Consider the following 18,103-nt stretch of genomic DNA (forward strand, 5'->3'; position numbering starts at 1 on the left):
AAAACAGTTTATGTTATACATTCATATACTGAACAAGTAGGGATTTATATTTGGGTTGGCAACCTAAGGTTGGCTATTGGCAATATTTTACATCATCTTATCCAAGATTAAAACTTGCCAGACTCTCATGGAATCTAAGCTCCAATATGCATTATTTAAGAACCTGCTTTTCTTTTGGTGGGAATGATGAACTGGGAAATACAATGAAAAATGTAGCTTTGCTTGGAAGAGTAAAAAACTTACATTAAAAAAATTCTTTTTTGAAAGCCCCAATGTTATCCACTTCTTTCGACTTGCATTTAAGGCTCCTTTAAGAAATATTTGTTTAACAAACTAGCAAGACAGGAGCAAACTCATAGACACAGAGAACAAACTGATGGTTGCCAGATGGGAGTGGGGTTGGGAAACTGAATGAAAAGGTGAAGAGATTAAGAAGTACAAATGGGCAGTTACAAAATAGTTATGAGGATGTAAAGTACAGCTTAGGGAATACAGTCAATAATATTCTAATAACTACATGCTGTCAGGTGGGTGCAAGACTTATGGGGGAGTCACGTTGTAAGTTATATAAATGTCTAACCACTATGCTGTACAGCTGAAGCTAATATAATACTGAATGTCAACCGTCATCGAAGAATAAAAAAAAAATTAAAAAAGAAATATTTGTACTAGGAAGCTGTTTTAGAATCACAAACACACACACACAAAAGCAAACATTATCGAAGCCCATGCTTGTGGAACAGGTAGGGACATTCGCAACCACACGCTTCACCTCCTCAGTTCGCAAACAGCGGGGAGCGGAGGGCTCGTGGCTTGTTTTGACTCATGGTGACATTAGGGCTGAAACCAAGACTGTTTTAAATATTTTTAAAAATTTCTTTAATAAAATACAATTGTGTTACAGTGAAGCTTCACCAATTAGCTAAAATTAAAATATGTGACAAGGTATTTGCAGCTTTTAGCTGTCCGAAAACCAGTCCCTTGGTGGGCGAACACTGAAGAGCACGTGTTGGGTGAGTGACTGGGAAGCATGGGCCGCTGAGAGGATGAGCATACCAGAAAGGCCAGTGGCTATTTTCAAAGGTAGTGTGCACAAGTACCAGGGACATGGACATTGGGATCTAAGAGAACCGGTGTTGAGTTGCAACCCTACTTCTTAAACCTGTTTCTTACTAGCAGGTTAGTGAAATTCTCTAATCTTTCATTTATTCACTTGCAAAATGCAAATAATCCTATGTATCACCCCACTTCCTATGGAAAATAATTGAAATAATATATGCAAAATCCCCAGTAAGGGCTAGGGCTACGTAAATTACTCAACAAACTTAATAAAATATCATACATTTGTTAGCAATAAGGATCGCTAAATTCAAGGTTGGCCATCCATGTTAGAGGCACTGGGGTAGCTGTTCTTTCACTTAATGGCCCGTGTCCACTGACACAGCCTGTAAGGATGCCGGGCCTGAATGGAAGTGGCCAGGATGGGCCAGCCTGCCAAGCCAATCCCTGTGCAGCGTGCGCTAGCCGCACGCACAGAACGTCCCATTAGGCCTCTGCCGGAGATTTCAGCACCTGACCCAGCAGGCACAGGCCTGGAACCAGCAGATAGCTCAAGAGAAGACAACCACCAGCCACTAGAGCAAACGGCATAGTTTCCATTTTTCTACTCGGTCCCTGGCTTATCTACATGACTAGACTTGCAGGAATAACTAGTCCCTTTCATCGTCATTTAAGACTCCATTGAAAAGCATCAGCTTATTCTTGTTCTCAAGTTTGTCCTGGGTGGAGCGTTCTATAAAGAAAACCACACTGGCTTTGAGAGGGAAAGCCCAGCCAGCCTTGCAGGGAGGAAGGCTTTTCAGAACCTGAATTCAAACCAGTTTTCCCAGCCCCGGGAGAGCCGGAGTTGCTGTGAGTTTAAGTCCCTGAGCTCTGAATGAGGCCAGTGGAAGGGCTGGGGCACCGAAGACAGCCCTAAACCTCTGGGTGGAAGGCTGGCTTCCAGGTTCCCAATGACGCTTTCAGTTGCTTTTTCCCCTTTGCCTAAAAATGTCCTTCCAGAAACCATCCCTCTTATTCTCTGCTTCCACCCTCTCCAAGCGAAGGAGTGTTCAAGGAAATTCTTTTATGCTGACAGCATCCGAGGCAACCTTACGAGTCCCCAGGAGACTCCTTTCAAAGTGGACGTGGTGCTGGAGGGAGCAGCGCCCGGGCAAGCCTCGGCTTCCTGAGGCACAGATGCTCCGTGAGCGGGAGATGGCCGACTTCCCGGAACGCACTTATCCCAGGTCTGTCCAGAGAGACACTGCACAGAGAGCACGCGGGACCCACTTCGTGTAAGAACAGTGGCTAATGCAGCCCCACTTCGTGTAAGAACAGTGACTCTCAAGGTGAGTGACTGCAGTCACAGCACCGCCGTCTCCCTTGCCCGTGGTGTCACTCTCCGCAGTTTCAGTTACCTGCCGTCAACTGAGGACCAAAAATATTAACTTAAAAATTCCATAAACAACTGATAAGTTTTAGCCTGCATGCCACTGAGCAGCTAGATGAAATCTCATGCCTCCCCCCTGTGTGTCATGCCTGGGACATGAATCACCGCTTTGTCCAGCGTATCCACGTGATTGTGCGCTCCCTGCCTGTTAGTCACGTGGGAGCCTTCTCCACGATCAGATCGACTGTCCGGGTGGCACAGGGCCTCTGTTCGTCACCCTTATTTTACTTCATAATGGCCCCAAAGCACAAGAGTAGTGTTGCTGGCAATTCAGAAACGCCTGAGAGAAGGCAGAAAGGGTTTCCATTAAGGGTATGTCTAGAAAAAAACATAGTATGGGTAGGGTTCGGTACTACCCCTGCTTTCAGGCATCCACTGGGGGTTTTGGAACATGTGTCCCATGGGTAATGGGGTGGAGAGGGAGAAACTACTGTACACACAAGTGCACAAGTCCATTCACATGGAGTCAAAGAACAGGCAAGCCAGGGTCCTGGGGGTGGAGGTCAGAGGGAGGGTTCCATTTAGGCAGGAGTGCCGACGGGGGGTGGAGGGAGATTGCTGGGATGCTGGGAATGTTCCACACAGTAGTCAGAGTGGTGCTGTCAAGAGGATAAATAGTAAAGCTCTGCTGAGCCATCTAGAAACACTGCAGTGTGTGTGTTTGTGTATGTGTGTGTGTGAGTGTGTGTGTATGTGTGTATGTGCGCGCGCGCGTGTGGGTGTGTATGTGTGTGTATGTGTGTGAGTGTGTGTATGTGTGTGTATGTGCGTATGTGCGTGTGTGTATGTGTGTGCATGTATGTGTGTGTGAATGTGTGTGTATGTGTGCGTGTGTGTGTGCATGTGTCTGTGTGTATATGTGTGTGTATATGTGTGTGTATATGTGTGTGTATATGTGTGTGTGTGTGTGTGTGTGTGTGTGATAATTTAATTTAAAGGTTAAGAAGAACAGATGCACACGGAACTACATATTTTGTGAAAACAAAAGGGAATCAGTCTAGAAAAGGGCATGGCCGTTCACGTGCCCTGAACGGGTGACCAGGATTAACTAAGCCCTCTAACCTGACGACCCAAGAGGCAGGAAGAACTGTGGCAAATACCACTGGCTCAGGCTATTCCCAGTTCACCCACCTTCTTCCGTGCCACCACTTATCCATCAAATCTGAAACGTCCAATGCTCACTTTCCGAGTCCCTGCAGCTACAAATGGTCAGAAGGCATGGTCTGAGCCAGTGAGACAAAAGCAGAAATCTGCTGTGGTTGGAAGCGGGGCTCTGGGGTAGCTTTTGCTTTCTTTACAAAAGGGGGGGTCCCTGGTACTGCACCCCTCCTCCCAGTCATGGTAGATGGAATGCAGCAGCCACCTAGCAGCCATGAAGCAGCAAATCAAAACGCTCTGGAGACCAGAAGGAGAGAAAGGCAAGTGGCCTTTGATGGTGTCATTCGGCCGTTGGCCGCCCGCGACTGCCTGCTTCAAACTTCTTGCTGTGTGAGAAAAATAACCCCCATGCGTTTCAGTTCATATTGCTCACTTTTCTAGTAATTGCAGGTAGATTTCTCTCTAATAGATGGAGAACCAAACTAGTATTAACCACAACCATTTCCTGGAATCCCTGTGCCAGGGACTCTGCCAAGCTCTTCTTAGGCATCATGTCCCTCTCCCTCCCAAGGAACTGATGGCACAGGGACTGTGATTATGCCCATTTAAAAGCAGGGAAGAGTGAGGCCTGGACACACCACAAAACGGATTAGTGCAGACCTGAGGCTGGACCCAAGGTCCATGGAACACCAGCCTCTGCTGCATTCTGGGGCCTCGTCAAGATCCAGCCCCCATCTGGGTTGTGCCAGACACTAAGTGGAGAGCCTCAGGCATGTTTCTTACCCTCCCTGAAGCTCAGTTCCTCACCTGGAGAGTGTGATGGCCTTGGCCAGTTTTCCTAGTGGTTAGAGCGTCGGCTCTTGGACCAAAGGGTCTCAGGTTCGACTTCTGGTCAAGGGCATGTACCTCAGTTTCATGTTTGATCCCTAGCCACAGTCAGGGTGCATGCAGGAGGCAACCAGTCACTGTGTCTCTCTCACATCGATGATTCTCTCTCTCTCTCTCTTCCCCCCTCCCTTTCACTCTATGACCAATGGAAAAAATATCCTTGGTGAGGATTAAAAATCATAACACTAATAAAAAGAATGTGACGAGACTCAGGTAATATAAATAAAAACACTCTGTGAGTGTGACCGCACGTCTTAGACACGACAGGCCAGTGTTTGTTTCCTTGGCTGGGATACAAGGAATGCAAGAGATCAAGTTACGAAGGTCGTCTGGGCTGAAATGCCCTTGGTTTCTGTTGTACCTGGCACCAAACACAACAACTGAGATCAGCCTGCCCTGCCCTGCCCACCTCCCTCCCTCTCCACGGCACTCCCAGATGCAGTGTGGGCATCTCAAGAGTGGGGCAGTGACACTGATACACAGTGATTTGATTTGGAATCCTGCCTCCTGAGAAAGGACTGATTCTGCAGGACTCTCACCAAGGGTGGGATTTGGGAAAATGCCTCTGAAAGGTGCTCAGGCGTGTCAGCTTGGGGCTGGACACCTGCTGCTGTGCCACAGCCCAGAGGTGCTGTCTGGCAGCGTTCTCCACCTCACACTCCTTGGCGAAGATTGTCCTCTATAAACTCACACTGTACTGCTGAGCCAGGGATTAAGCATCCAGAAATGACACAGAAAGGGATCCATCAGCATTTCAACATCCCGTCTGCATATCAGATGCAGCTGCCCCACAAGGCGGGACTGTTGGGGAGCAGGGCCTCACTCACCCACATCGTGGAGGAAGTTAAAACTACCTTTGTGTAGGCATTGGCCTCAGGGTACTCATCTGAGCCCCAAATGTACAAGCGAGACCTACAGGGGAAGCACATTACGCACTGGTTAGGAATCTGGGCAAGAATCTTGACTCTTAAGTGCCACATAATCTTTCTTTTTAAAAAACATTTTTAATTTTTATTGTTGAAAGTATTACAGATGCCCCCCTTTTTTCCCATTGACTCTCTCCACCCTGCCCCCCCCAGACCTTCATCACACTATTGTCCATGGGCTACGCATATATGCATATAAATTCACCAGTTAATCTCTTTCCACCCATCCACCTCCACCTTCCCTCTGAGATTTGTCTGTCTGTTCCAGGCTTCTATGTTTCTGAATCTATTTTGTTCATCAGTTTATTTTGTTCATTAGATTCCACATATGAGTAAGATCATGTGATACCTGCCTTTCTCTGACTGGCTTATTTCACTTAGCACAATGCTCTCCAGGTCCGTCCATGCTGTCTCAGGGTAAGAGATCCTTCTATTTTTAGAGTTGCATAGCATTCCATTGTGTAAATGTACCCCAGCTTTTTTATCCACTCAGCTGCTGATGTACATTGGGGCTGTTTCCAGTTCTTAGCTATTGTAAATAATGCTGCTATGAACAATAGGGGTGCATATATTCTTTCTGATTGGTGTTTCTGGCTTCTTAGGATATATTCCTAGAAGTGGGATCACTGGGTCAAATGGGAGTTCCATTTTTAATTCTTTTGAGGTAACTCTATACTGTTTTCCACAATGGCTGCATCAGTCTGCATTCCCACCAGCAGTGCATGAGGGTTCCCTTTTCTCCACATCCTCCCCAGCACTTGTCATTTGATGATTTACTGATGGTAGCCATTCTGGCTGATGTGAGGCGGTACCTGTCATTTTCATTTTAATCTCTCTGATGATCAGTGACATTGAGCATTTTTTCATATGTCTCCAGCCATTTATATGCCCTGCTTCTTTTTATCCTAAAGCCTCACCAGAGGATATTTTTCCCATTGATTTCTAGAGAGAGTGGGAGGAGGGAGAGGGGGGAGAGAGAAACATCGATGTGAGAGAGACACATCCATTGGTGGCCTCCTGCCTGCACTCCTACTAGGGCTGAGGAACCTGCAACCGAGGTACATGCCCTTGACCTGGACTCTAACCAGGGAATCTTAAGTCCGCAGGCCAGTGCTATAACTACTGAGTTATACCGACCAGGCCTGTATGTCCTCTTTAGATACTAAAAAGTATTTATTTAGGCCCCCTGCCCATTTTTAAATTGGATTGTCCTCCTTTTGTTGAGTTGTATAAGTACTTTATATATTTTGGAAATTAACCCCTTATCAGATGTATCATTGACAAATATGTTCTCCATACAGTTGGCTCCCTTTTCATTTTGATGGTGGTTTCTTTTCCTGAAGCTTTTTAGTTTAATGTAGTCCCATCTGTTTATTTTTTCCTTTGTTTCTCTTGCCCTCAGTGTTGTATCAGTGAAAATTCTGCTACGTAAGCTATTTGATATTTTGCTGCCTACATTTTCTTCTAGGGTTTTTATGGTTTCATGACTTACATTTAAGTCTTTTATCCTTTTTGAGTTTATTCTTGTGTATGGTGTAAGCTGTTGGTCTAGTTTCATTTTTTTGCATATACCTGTCCAATTCTCCCAACACCATTTATTGAAGAGACTGTCTTTACTCCATTGTATGCTCTTGCCTTCTTTATCAAATGTTAATTGAGCATAATAATGGCTTGGCGAGACCCCCAATTTTGAACATAATCCCTTTAAGGGTTTGTCTTTAAGCCTGCTCCATGCCACACATCATCAGAAAACAAATCAAAAGGACAAACAAAGTTTAAGGGTTGCATAAGGTTCCAGTAAGCTAGATCTGGGCATATTCCTTACATACACACCTCACAGTCCACACCATTCAGTGAGCAAATTACTAAAATTCTGGGTTAAAAATGGAGGCAGAACCATTCAAAGTATGGGAATTTTATACCCTCCATTTGTTTTAACAACTATTTTTCTATCTAAAAAGTATGCCCGATGAGCGCTGGCCACTGGCTTGCTTTCGGACGGAACTTGCGGAGCACGGGGCCCAGGTGCACACCTGTAAGTAAGGAAGCGGAATGGCACCAAAGCTGCTGTCCAGCGGGAGGTGTCCCCACCAGGGACCTTGGTCCTATGGCAGGCACAGCAGGTATCACTGTGGTGCCGGGAAGGCAACTGCCAAAGCGATACAAGACGGAAGGAGGCATCTCTCCAAGGAGTAGGAGGACAGCCAGGAGGGCGGTGATAAGGAAAGATACTGCAGATCATATGGAAAACACGAACAAACTCCGCAAATTCTGATAAGCAGGGTAGGAAAATAAAAGATGAAACTTAGAAAAGCAGGAAGTAATGGGCCTCAACACAAAACCAAAAGAGCCCTCAGGTTTTAAACGGCCGTAAATCAGAAATTCCTCTCTAAGACACAAAATCGCAAACAGAGAAAACCCAAGGGATAGGCTAATACAATGGTCTGAGCAGTAAATCACCACCTTCAACACAGCAAGAGAAATACAGACACATTTTCCGAGGAGACAGAGAAAGTGGGGAGTGAAGACACCTCGCAGGAGGTTCCTGATGAGGTGATTGTCAAAAGACATGTGCAAAAGATGAAAGGGAACGCTGGGAAAGAAACAACCAAAGCTAAGTCCAACCTCCAGGAAGCCGTGAAATTGTTGCCAGGAAGGCAGAGATTCCGAAGGAGCCGATGCTAATGGAGAAGACCAGGCCGTGAAGTGACATCTGAGCTTAGGGAAGACCAGGTCCCGAGAGGTGACAGAACGAACAGAACTAGTGACTCCCACTTTGCTTCAACTTTGTAGCCAGGGAGGCAGGTCTTCAGGGTGTACGCGGTAGAACAAGCACTGTTACGCGGGAAGTCTGCTCTGTGTCCAGAGAGTGATGCTCAGTGCAGGTGGAGAGGGCTCCTTCCCTCATCCTGAGAGGAGTCCAGCCCCCGGCTCAGGCGAGGGACACGACACAGCGCGGAGCGCTTCCCCCTGCGATCACAGACCTCTGGGGATCCAGTCACGGAGAGTGCGACGGGGCCCATGGAGACAGACACACACTTGTTATGATGTGTAAAGGAGGAAGGGATAGGGGGAGGGGGGCAACCCGTGACTTGGTTATTGAACAGGGAGTCTGAGAGCACTGAGAAGAGAACATGATTAACTACAGGAGTTAGCATGGGACCTGGGCCTCTGCCAGAAAGTCACTGTGGGCATCGGGCGCCCGGCTTCTACAGGGCAGCCAGCAGATGGATGTGGTGGTGAGTGTAGGGTGTTGCTTCGTGGCTTTACAGAAGGTAAAGAACAGAACCCCAAGGCTGCTGATTAATTACTTGCTATAACCTGAGGGCTGTGTCCACGGAATGGAGGCTTATTGGCTTAGCAGATTTGCATGAGTCTAGGCGAGGAGCCTCCCTGTTGGTTGATGGGCAGCATCCATCTTCAAGAATGGAAACCACAGGCTTCAATAGTCCACGAGGACAGAGCAGTTTTTAAAATTAAGCACTTACCTATGGAAAAGATTTAGTTTATTAATTGTCTGTAAACTCAACATGCAGCAAGAGGTGACTGATGTGGCTTCCAAAACAACCAATAGGCTGGCAGGTGGGATGACGGCAGGTGGGTTGAGGGGAGGGCTGCGGGGAGGGTCAGACAGAGCGGAGAGCCAGACTCCTCTGCTTTCATCCCAGCGCCGCCACGCTCTAGCTGTGGGAACGTGCCAGCCACCTCATGCGCCTCTCCTCGGCTGTCCTGGGAAGGAAGATGTACCAGTACCAGATCCTTACACGGGGCCATTGTAAGGATCAAACGAGACCCTATCTCTCCACGCTTGGAACAGCGTTTGGCGCATGGGAAGCGCGAGGTGGTGTTACTAAGGAGAAAAATGTACGGGGGTTGGGACGGTGGGACTGCCATGAGAAGGCGTCTGATGCTGAGCTTAAAAAAGAAACATGGCAGATGAGCTAGTCACAAGATGTGGTGTATATGACACACACATATCACACACCCACCACGGAATGCCGCTCAGCCACAATGAAAAGATGAAATACTGCCATTTGTGACCACAGGGATGGACCTGGAGGGTGTCATGCAAGTGCATCCAACCTAATCAGTGCTTGTCCTTGCTTTTCTGACTAGCCAGAGAAAGGCAGCAGCCAGGGTCCCCGTGCGTTCTGCTCAGGCGCAACCTCACACAGAACGCTGTGCTCCATTCAGGTGTCACCGCCGGAGAAGGCCAACAAAGGACCACGCCCGAGAAGGCAAACCTTTTCCCGACTGCCGGGCTTGTGAGGAATTTATCAAAGCTGGGATCTGGTGGCCGGGAAAGGCCAGGGGATGGCCTTCAGATGTGATGGCTTGTGAGCACAGGGTGGGTCCTGGGCAGCTCGGAGGGCCGGGCCGAGAGGACCAGGCGAACCTGGCCGAGGCAGGCCTGGGTCCGAGGAGGACCCGAGGGGGGCCGCTCCTCGAGGAAGCAGAGGCCGGGCAGGGAGTCCTCGGGCAGAGCTGGCGGCTGTCTGTCAGGGACACAGGAGGTGAAGCAGAATCACTTTTTCAGCCCTTTTGGAGCCTACTTCTCTATGACTTTAGAAGGCGAAGCAGCTGGAATCTGTGCAAGCAGCAGTGCTGGAAAGTAAAACAGTACTCATCCCCCGCAGCTGTCCACGGGCCTGCCCGCGGCCTGGGCCTCGTAAGTCAGCGCAAAGGATGATTTTGATTAAAAGAAAACAACAGCACAAAACCTAAACCCTGAGTTAATTAGAGGGACCTTCACTGAGTTTTATTCAACCACATATATCTGGGGACAGGCTGAGCCTAAGAGCACAGGAGCCAAGCACTGCAGGGCGCTCCTCATGGTTCCCGGCGCTGCCTTCCGGGAGGGGTGCGGGAGGTGGAGGCACACCTGGTCCGAGTCCGCACCAGCCGGCGTCAAAGGGCCCCCACTCTCCTCAGGGCCAACGTGGTCATATAAACACAGGCTGCCTGCACACAGGAAAACAGAAGACCTGAGCACTACAGGAAGCAAAAGTAGAAAAGATAAAAACGGGAAATTTTTTTGGTGCTGCATCAAAGCCCCATGACTTCATTCCAGAAAGAGGCAAATGGGACAAACACCAGCTTCCTTTCCCATGGGAGGCGAGAAGCACGTTGTGAACCCCAACAGCCTGTGCGGGGCTCTGTGCGGAGATCTGTGAGCCGAGATAAGGGAGCTCAGCTCACATGGGACTGAGAGCGGGGGGCGGGGCGGAGAGGGGGCTGTGGAGCTAAGGAAGGTCTTCCCTCCTCGCCTGAAGCCCCCCACACACGGGACAAGAGGCTGGGAGAGCAGCGCCCTCCTCTCGGTCCTGTGGGCAGCGGTGTACTATTTCTGCTATTTCGTCTTATGATTAACACGCTGTCCACTAACAGGAAGTGTAAGCAAAAAGCCAGAAATGACCAAATGTCCAGTGGTTGACACACGGTTAGAAAGCTAGCTGTGAAGCGTTCTCATCCTGGGATATTCTGCATCATTTTAAGAAAACAGACCGACGTGTGTCTGTGGCAGAACAATACCCGGGACTGTATTATTAGGAGGAAAGTGGATTTTAACATGTTAGCAGGGTATTCTTCTTTCATGTCTTTGCAACAGGTCCAGACAAATACTTGTAACCACTTCCGTCAGCCATTCTGGGTCAAAACCATTGGCCCAAACCAAACTAAACGGGGCAGGAGGGTGGGCAGGCGAAGACTCTGTAGAACAAAGTGGAAGTAGGATTACCTGAGAACCCTGCACTGCAGGCGAATGCTTCTGAAAGTGAGCCTGACGCCGGCGAGCCAGGACTGTGATGTACAATGTTAGGACTGCCGAGTGCACGGCACAGCCTTAGAGGATGGGCAAAGTGAGAGGGAACCACAATGGACAGGCTTTAGCATGTGAATTATTTTTTTAGAAAAGTCTAACAAGTGCTATAGTGAATCGGTGCCACATAGGGCAGCAATACAGAAGTATGCACATCCTATGTTATAAAAGCCTAGGTGGCATCAAGCGCAACATTGCCACAAGATGGCCGGCAGGGGAGGGCAGGTGGGGGTGAACAGGCCAGCAGGGGAGGGCAGTGGGTGCGACCAGGACTACAGGGGAGGGTATTTGGGGGCAAGATCAGGCCAGCAGGGGAGGGCAGTTGGGGGGGGGGGACCAGGCCTGCAGGGGAGGGCAGTTGGGTGCGACCAGGACTACAGGGGGTGATCAGGTTGGCAGGGGAGGGCAGTTGGGTGTGACCAGGACTACAGGGGGTGATCAGGTTGGCAGGGGAGGGCAGTTGGGGGCGATCAGGTTGGCAGGGGAGGGCAGTTGGGGGCGATCAGGCCAGCAGGGGAGCAGTTAGGGGGCGATCAGGCTGGCAGGCAGAAGTGATTAGGGGCAATCAGGCAGGCGGGCAGGCAAGTGGTTAGGAGTCAGCAGTCCTGGATTGTGAGAGGGATGTCTGATTGCCAGGATCGGGCCTAAACCAGCAGTTGGACATCCCCCAAGGGGTCCCATACTGAAGAGGGTGCAGGCCGGGCTGAGGGACACCCCTCCACCCCCCCCCCCCCGTGCACAAATTTTCATGCACTGGGCCTCTAGTATACTTATAAAATCTTTATTTTCAGAAAGATTCACAAGACAATGCTAGCAGTGACATCTTAGATAGGAATCAGTGGTGGGGATAGGATTTGATACCTTTCTAAACTGTTATAATTTTCCTGTGAAATATTTTTATTGAAAAAAAAATTATGGCTAACTAAGCAGTGATTATAAACTGATTTATATCTCGTGTTTTTCTATATGAAAAACCAGTACTAAATGTTATTGCAAAGTTGTAACACCGTGTACAGTAAAAGTATGTAATTAGGGGCCTCCTGAGGAGAAGTCTATCCCTCCCCTAGAAATACCTGCGTGATGAGTAACCAGGGAATGGCCCAGAAGAATGAACAGGGAGGGTCATTTGAGTTCAGCTGTTCAGGACGTGTCTGTGGTCTCTGCTGGCTAAAAGAAGTGGGAGCGGAGGGTGTCCCTCAGCAGGAAACAGGAACCCGGTGGGCAGCGCCGGGGGTGGAGCTGGCCTTTGGGGCAGGAAAGGGCGGGGTCTGCTTCTGGCTGGCTGAGAGCCCCAAGGTTTTTCAGAAAATGCTGGCAGAGCCTAGCACCTCCTGTCACGAAAGGACAGAAACGTCCACACAGCTAGCCAGCATGTGCAGTTCAAACATAAAAGCCACGGAAGGAGGTGGAGGGGACCCCAGCCTGGTGTGCAGGGTGGAGGGCAGGAATTCCCAGACGGACGTGGTTGCTTTAGAAGCTGCACAGGCCATGGCTGGAGCTCAGGGAAGAGCTTTTTCTTCTCAGGCTGCGGTCAGAGTCTGCCCAGAAGTCAGGGACGCTGTGGAGGGCGGCGCCCGAGGGGACAGGGTGGCCTCACACAGAGATTAGACCAGAAGTGAGGAGAGGTGGAGGATCTTGTGTGTCTTAGAAACATTGCTAATGTAACTCTTACCTCAGGCTTTCAGTTTGAGCATCTTTGTTTAACATTCAAGATTTTGTGGGGGGTTGTTTTTGCTTTTAATCCCATTCTTCTCATTTGTAAACTAGAGGCCCAGTGCACGGATTTGTGCACCAGTGGAGTCTCTCGGCCTGGCCTGTGGGGATCGGGCCGAAACAGGCTGTCTGACATCCCCCAAGGGGTCCCAGATTGCGAGAGGGTGCAGGCTAGGCTGAGGGACCCCACTGGTGCCGAGGGACCCCACCAGTGCATGACTGGGGCTGGGGAGAGACTGGGGGAGGGCTCCAGGGCATGTCCGGCCCATCTCACCCAGTCCCAATCAGGGCTGATTGGGCTGGCCGGCTGGCCGGGGAGGGATCGCAGGAGGTTGGCCAGCCAGGGAGAGTCCGTGTGAGGGCTCCAGGGCATGTCCGGCCCGTCTCGCCCATTCCCGATCAGCCAGACCCCAGCAGCAAGCTAACCTACCAATGGAGTGCCTACCCGCCTGGTGGTCAGTGTGCATCATAGCGACTGGTCGAACGAACAGTCAGACACTTAGCATATTAGTCTTTTATTATATAGGACAGGCATTCTTGTACCTACAAAGAATGTCCTTCTTTTAAAAAAATATTTTTTAATTGATTTCAGAGAGAGAAATAGAAACATCAGTGATGAAAGAGAATCATGGATCGTCTGACTCCTTCACACCCCCACAACCCTGGCATGTGCCCAAACTGGGAATTGAACCATGACCTCCTCATTCATAGGTTGATACTCAACCACTGAGCCACACCAGCCAGCCCAAAAAATGTCCTTTTAATTTCTTAGTAAAATTAACTTTTTGAACACACTAGCCAATCGTGTTCGTCAGGAGGAAAGGTGGGTGCTTCCAGGCTCTGGTTGGTAAAGGGATGGGCATAGGGGGCCCTCTGCGGTGGCCAGGGGAGGGTGGCAGCAGTAAAAGACATGGCTGGCCGGCTCAGAGCCCGGGGAGAGGAGGGCAGGCCGGTGAGGAACCCAGACAGCTGGGAGGGAGAGGGCTGGCTGTGGGGCCGCGTCCTGTGTGCTCTGTTGCGTCTGGGGCAACAGTTACCGGAGCCAGAGGGCCTAGATGGCAGTATCTAACACGTACTCAGTGTTTACTATTGGCCGAACCATAGGGAATTGACAGTACTCAGCCATGTTGGATGCACCGAGACGGCAATTTCCCGATCCAACCGCATCCAAGTTCTGAGTGATCCGCACATATTCCCCATAGGCACCCCTCACCCTCACCCGCAGAGGAACGGGAGCTCGGCGCCTGGGAAACTCTGCAAGGCCACGCAGCTTATGGTGGAGTCAGAACGGGCTCCCGCCCAGCAGCTGGGCGCCAGGCGGGCCGTCTGAACGCACACCCTTTTTGGGCTGGCACTGAAGACCCCGGGCTCTGGGAGAGGTCAGGCCTGCGTCCTCAGGGGAGGTTTCCCTAACACGAGGCAGATCAGCCAGGCCTCGCTCCAGAAGCGCTGGGCTCCTGCGCTGTGAAATCTCACAAAGCCACAGGTCCAGCCGGTTCCCTGCGGTCGCTCCTTCCCTCCATCACGTCCCGAAAGCCCCAGCGAGGTCTGAGCAGCCCGAATGGAGGCCCGTCGGCACCTGAGGCCAGCCCAGGGGTCTCGGGCTCTTCCAGACTCAGGTCTGGTACCCAAAACAGCCCCCTACATCCACCTGCCTCTAGACTCAGTCTCTGATCACGTGTCAGGCCAAGTCGGGGTACTCGCCCCAGAACTCCATTTTATGACGTCATTCTTGGAACGGAGAGAAGCTCCCGCTGCCTGCACGGCCACGGCCAGGTCTTGGGCCTGGCCCCCAGGGAACTCCACTGCGCAGCCTGGCCCTCCTGTCTCGCTCCGTCTCACGGGTTCTCCATGGCCGTCCTCTCCAGGAAACCCGTTCTCATTCACTGCCCATTTCCACCATCGATTCACCGCGTACGCCTGCCAGGCTTGGCTCTGGGTTCCCTGCCCTCCGCCTCCGCCCCGGGCTCAGTGCTCTCCCTCCTCACCACCCACACTCAAGCCTCACAGCTTCCCAGCGGCCCTTTCTAACAAGCCCACCAGCATTAAGCTCTCGCTTCTCAGAACTCCGAGGACGCAGCCGGGGATCTGTCTACGTCTTGTGATCAATATTTCAACTCTTCGAACAATACATAAAGCACCTCAGACAGAGACCGCGCTGCACACAACATCCACTGCTGCCACAGTGCCGAGGGCCCCTCAGTGCCATGCCCCGTGGCCCTCAGCGGTAAGGAAGACGCAGTCCCTCGCTTCGCAAAGCTGGGTCAGAGGAGAGATGCGTCAGCTCAGACGCAAACGTGCTGGTTTTGTAGGTTAAAAATGGATGAGTGCTGGCAACTTAGTATTATTGTCTCATTCTAAAGATAACTATCCAAGAACGTAGCAAGATCAGGATGGAGAAGCGCAGAGCCTCGGCCGGAGGAGGGTCCCAGCCTCTCCCGCCGGGGCGGGCCTGGCCGTTTGGAAGGCAGGGGTATGTGGGCTGAGTCCTGATAACTTGGAGTTGCACAGCAGGGAGGAGCATCCTAAAGACACCATGAGGAAAGGCAAGGAGGTAGGAAAGAACAGGCAGACAGGAGGTGTTAGGGCTGAATTATATTTCTCCACAATGTTTATGTCGCAGTCCTCAGCCCAACACCCCAAATGCTGCTGCCCTGCAGACAGGGCCTGTGACGGGGTAGCTAAGTGAGGACAAGCCAGTGGTTTGGGCCGTAATCCAATCTGCTTGGTGTCCTTACATAAGAGGAGATTAGTGCGGAGGGAGAGGCAGCGGGGTGCTCACACGGAGAGAAGGCCGCTGGAGGGCACGGCGGGCAGGCAGCCTTCTGCAAGCCAAGGCGCAAGGCTTCAGAAGAAACCAAACCCGCCGGTACCTTGACCTTGCACCGCTAACCTCTGGAGCTATAGGACCACACATTTCTGTTGTTTAGGCCACATACCAGTCTGCGGTATTTTGTTTGCCAGCCCTGGCAAGCTCACGCAATAAGGTTCTATGAACTCTTTGGGGTGGCTGGAGGGGGAAGCAAAGAATGGCAAGAGAAGAAACTGAAAAAACAAACAAAAAAAAACCAACAGGTAGGAGGGATGGGGTGGGGGACCTTGACTACTTCCTATATTAAGAAGCATGGCTTTTCCTGGAGATGAGGGGAAACTTTTGGAGGGTTTTCAGCAAGGAGGTGGCAGAATCATAAGCTGTTTTAGGTGGAGCTGCCAGTGGAGGTGCGGAAGGTGGATTTGATGGGAAAGATGAAAGGTAGGAAACAATGAGGAGGCTGCTGGACTGCTGCATGCGAGCCACTGGGTCCTAAGCAGAGAGCCAGTCGTGTGAGGGGCGGGGACTTGAGAAATCGTATGAGGTGAGTCACAGTGATGGCATCAGCCCTCCCTGGGGAGGGGAGGGGAGAGGAGGGGAGGGGAGGGGAGAGGAGGGGAGGGGAGGGGAGGGGAAGGGACTGCTGGATGACCCCCAGGTTTCTACTAAGAGTCCTCACTAATGGGATGGGAAGAGGGGATTACCAGTGTGCGATGCTTGTGACGATGCCAAACGGGCAGGTAAGCATCACATCTGATCTTTAAGAGAGAGCTGGGCTGGGCTGGCGATTTGGGAGCCTCCAGCACAGACAGGCGGCGTGGCCAGCAGTGCCCCTGCCCCACTTGTATCCTGGGGACTTGTGTCACCCGTGCGCACACGAGCTCTTGGCGTGTTCTCCGTGACTGTCAGCTGCGGCCCTCGGGCTGCCCGAGGCTGCTTTGCCTGGGAACACTCGAGCCAGCAGTGCCTGGGAACGTGCCTCTCTCCAGGGGCAAGGGTCACACACTGCGCGCCCCTCCCCCGACGGGGATGCCTCCAGAGCAATCCCAGTGACTCACTCGCTGTCCTGACACCCAGCGGCCTCCTTCCCCCTCGGCCCCACTCCCCTTTCCATGTTCTCCTCCTGGGAATACTTCCTCATCATCTCTTTCATGAGTCTTGTCTGAGGGTCGATCTGGGAACCCCACTTAACTCAGGGGTGTGAATGAGACACCCCAGCAGGATACACAGCCAAGAGGAGACCTCCGGGGACACCAACTCTGGACAGGCAGGCGGACAGGCAGGCGGGCAGACAGCAGACGGCCAAGGAGACGGAGAAAGGATGGCAGAGGGGGACAGGGAGAACCAGGGAGGGGCTGCCTGACAGCCAGGTGGCAGAAAACCCCAGAAAGCAAGAGCCATCAATGGTACCAAACAACGCAGACGGGCCCAATAAAACAGGAATTACAATGAGTTACAGAATCGGGTGCTCACAGGGCAGTGACCTCAGGAAAAGGCTCCCTAGGCTCCTGGCCCCAGTCTCTGTCCACAGTGATGCATCCTCACTCGTGTACACAGACCCTCCATCCCTTCCCTTCTCTTCTTCCTCAGGGACAGTGGGTTTTAAATACAGACACACATTTAAATTCCAGTTTCGCCTCTAGAGTTAGAGCTGTATCTGTAACTAATAGCAGGCTGGCACTCGGGCATCTGGGAGGTCAGGGGAGGTGTGGACACTAAGGCATTTATAGACTCAAAGGGCCAGCAGGCCAATGGCTCAGTTTCCCCTGTGGGGCAGGAGGCAAAGGGGGAGGGAGAGTTGGGCCAGTGGCAACTGAGGGAAGGCTGTGGGGAGCCCTGAGGCCTCAGGCTGGAGGAGCCTGAGCCTGAGCTGGGGGTGGGCATGTGACAGCAACAGGGGGCCGTGAAGGGCGGAGCTCCTCCCTGAGGCAGGCCTGAGGGCGGCGATGGACGTGGTTCCACGCCTGGGTGGGAAAAGACTGCCATGTTCTTGAAGCATTACACATGAAATTTTGAGAAAAACTTTAGAGGTGAAAACGTCATGCATATTAGAGAAGGTTCACACATGGACTTTTAAAAAAATCCTCCCCTGAGGACATGTTTTTACTTATTTAGAGAGAGAGGAAGGGAGAGGGATAGGAATGTTCCAACCCACTGGCCCCTGGCAGGGCCGCCCACAGGCCCCAGTGCCCAGCGTCACGGAACAGAGAGCTCGGGCGCACGCTTCACTTTGGCCATAACAGAGCGACACACTCGGGCTCCTGCTATACGGGCACCGGTGGGCAGGGCTGAGGCACTTGGGCGGGAGGGCAGGCGCCTCCTTTCCCTAGGACTTCGGGGTCGGTGGTGGCAGCAGC

General features: G+C 51.4%; 1 protein-coding gene across 12 annotated transcripts in view; it reads right to left on the minus strand.

The window, feature by feature from the left end:
* Positions 1–18,103, minus strand: part of AOPEP (aminopeptidase O (putative)) — a 329,578-nt gene that overhangs the window by 116,824 nt on the left and 194,651 nt on the right. The gene's annotated exons all lie outside the window — the stretch shown is intronic.

Source organism: Myotis daubentonii, chromosome 11 (assembly GCF_963259705.1).
Source record: "Myotis daubentonii chromosome 11, mMyoDau2.1, whole genome shotgun sequence".
Classification (NCBI taxonomy): domain Eukaryota; kingdom Metazoa; phylum Chordata; class Mammalia; order Chiroptera; family Vespertilionidae; genus Myotis; species Myotis daubentonii.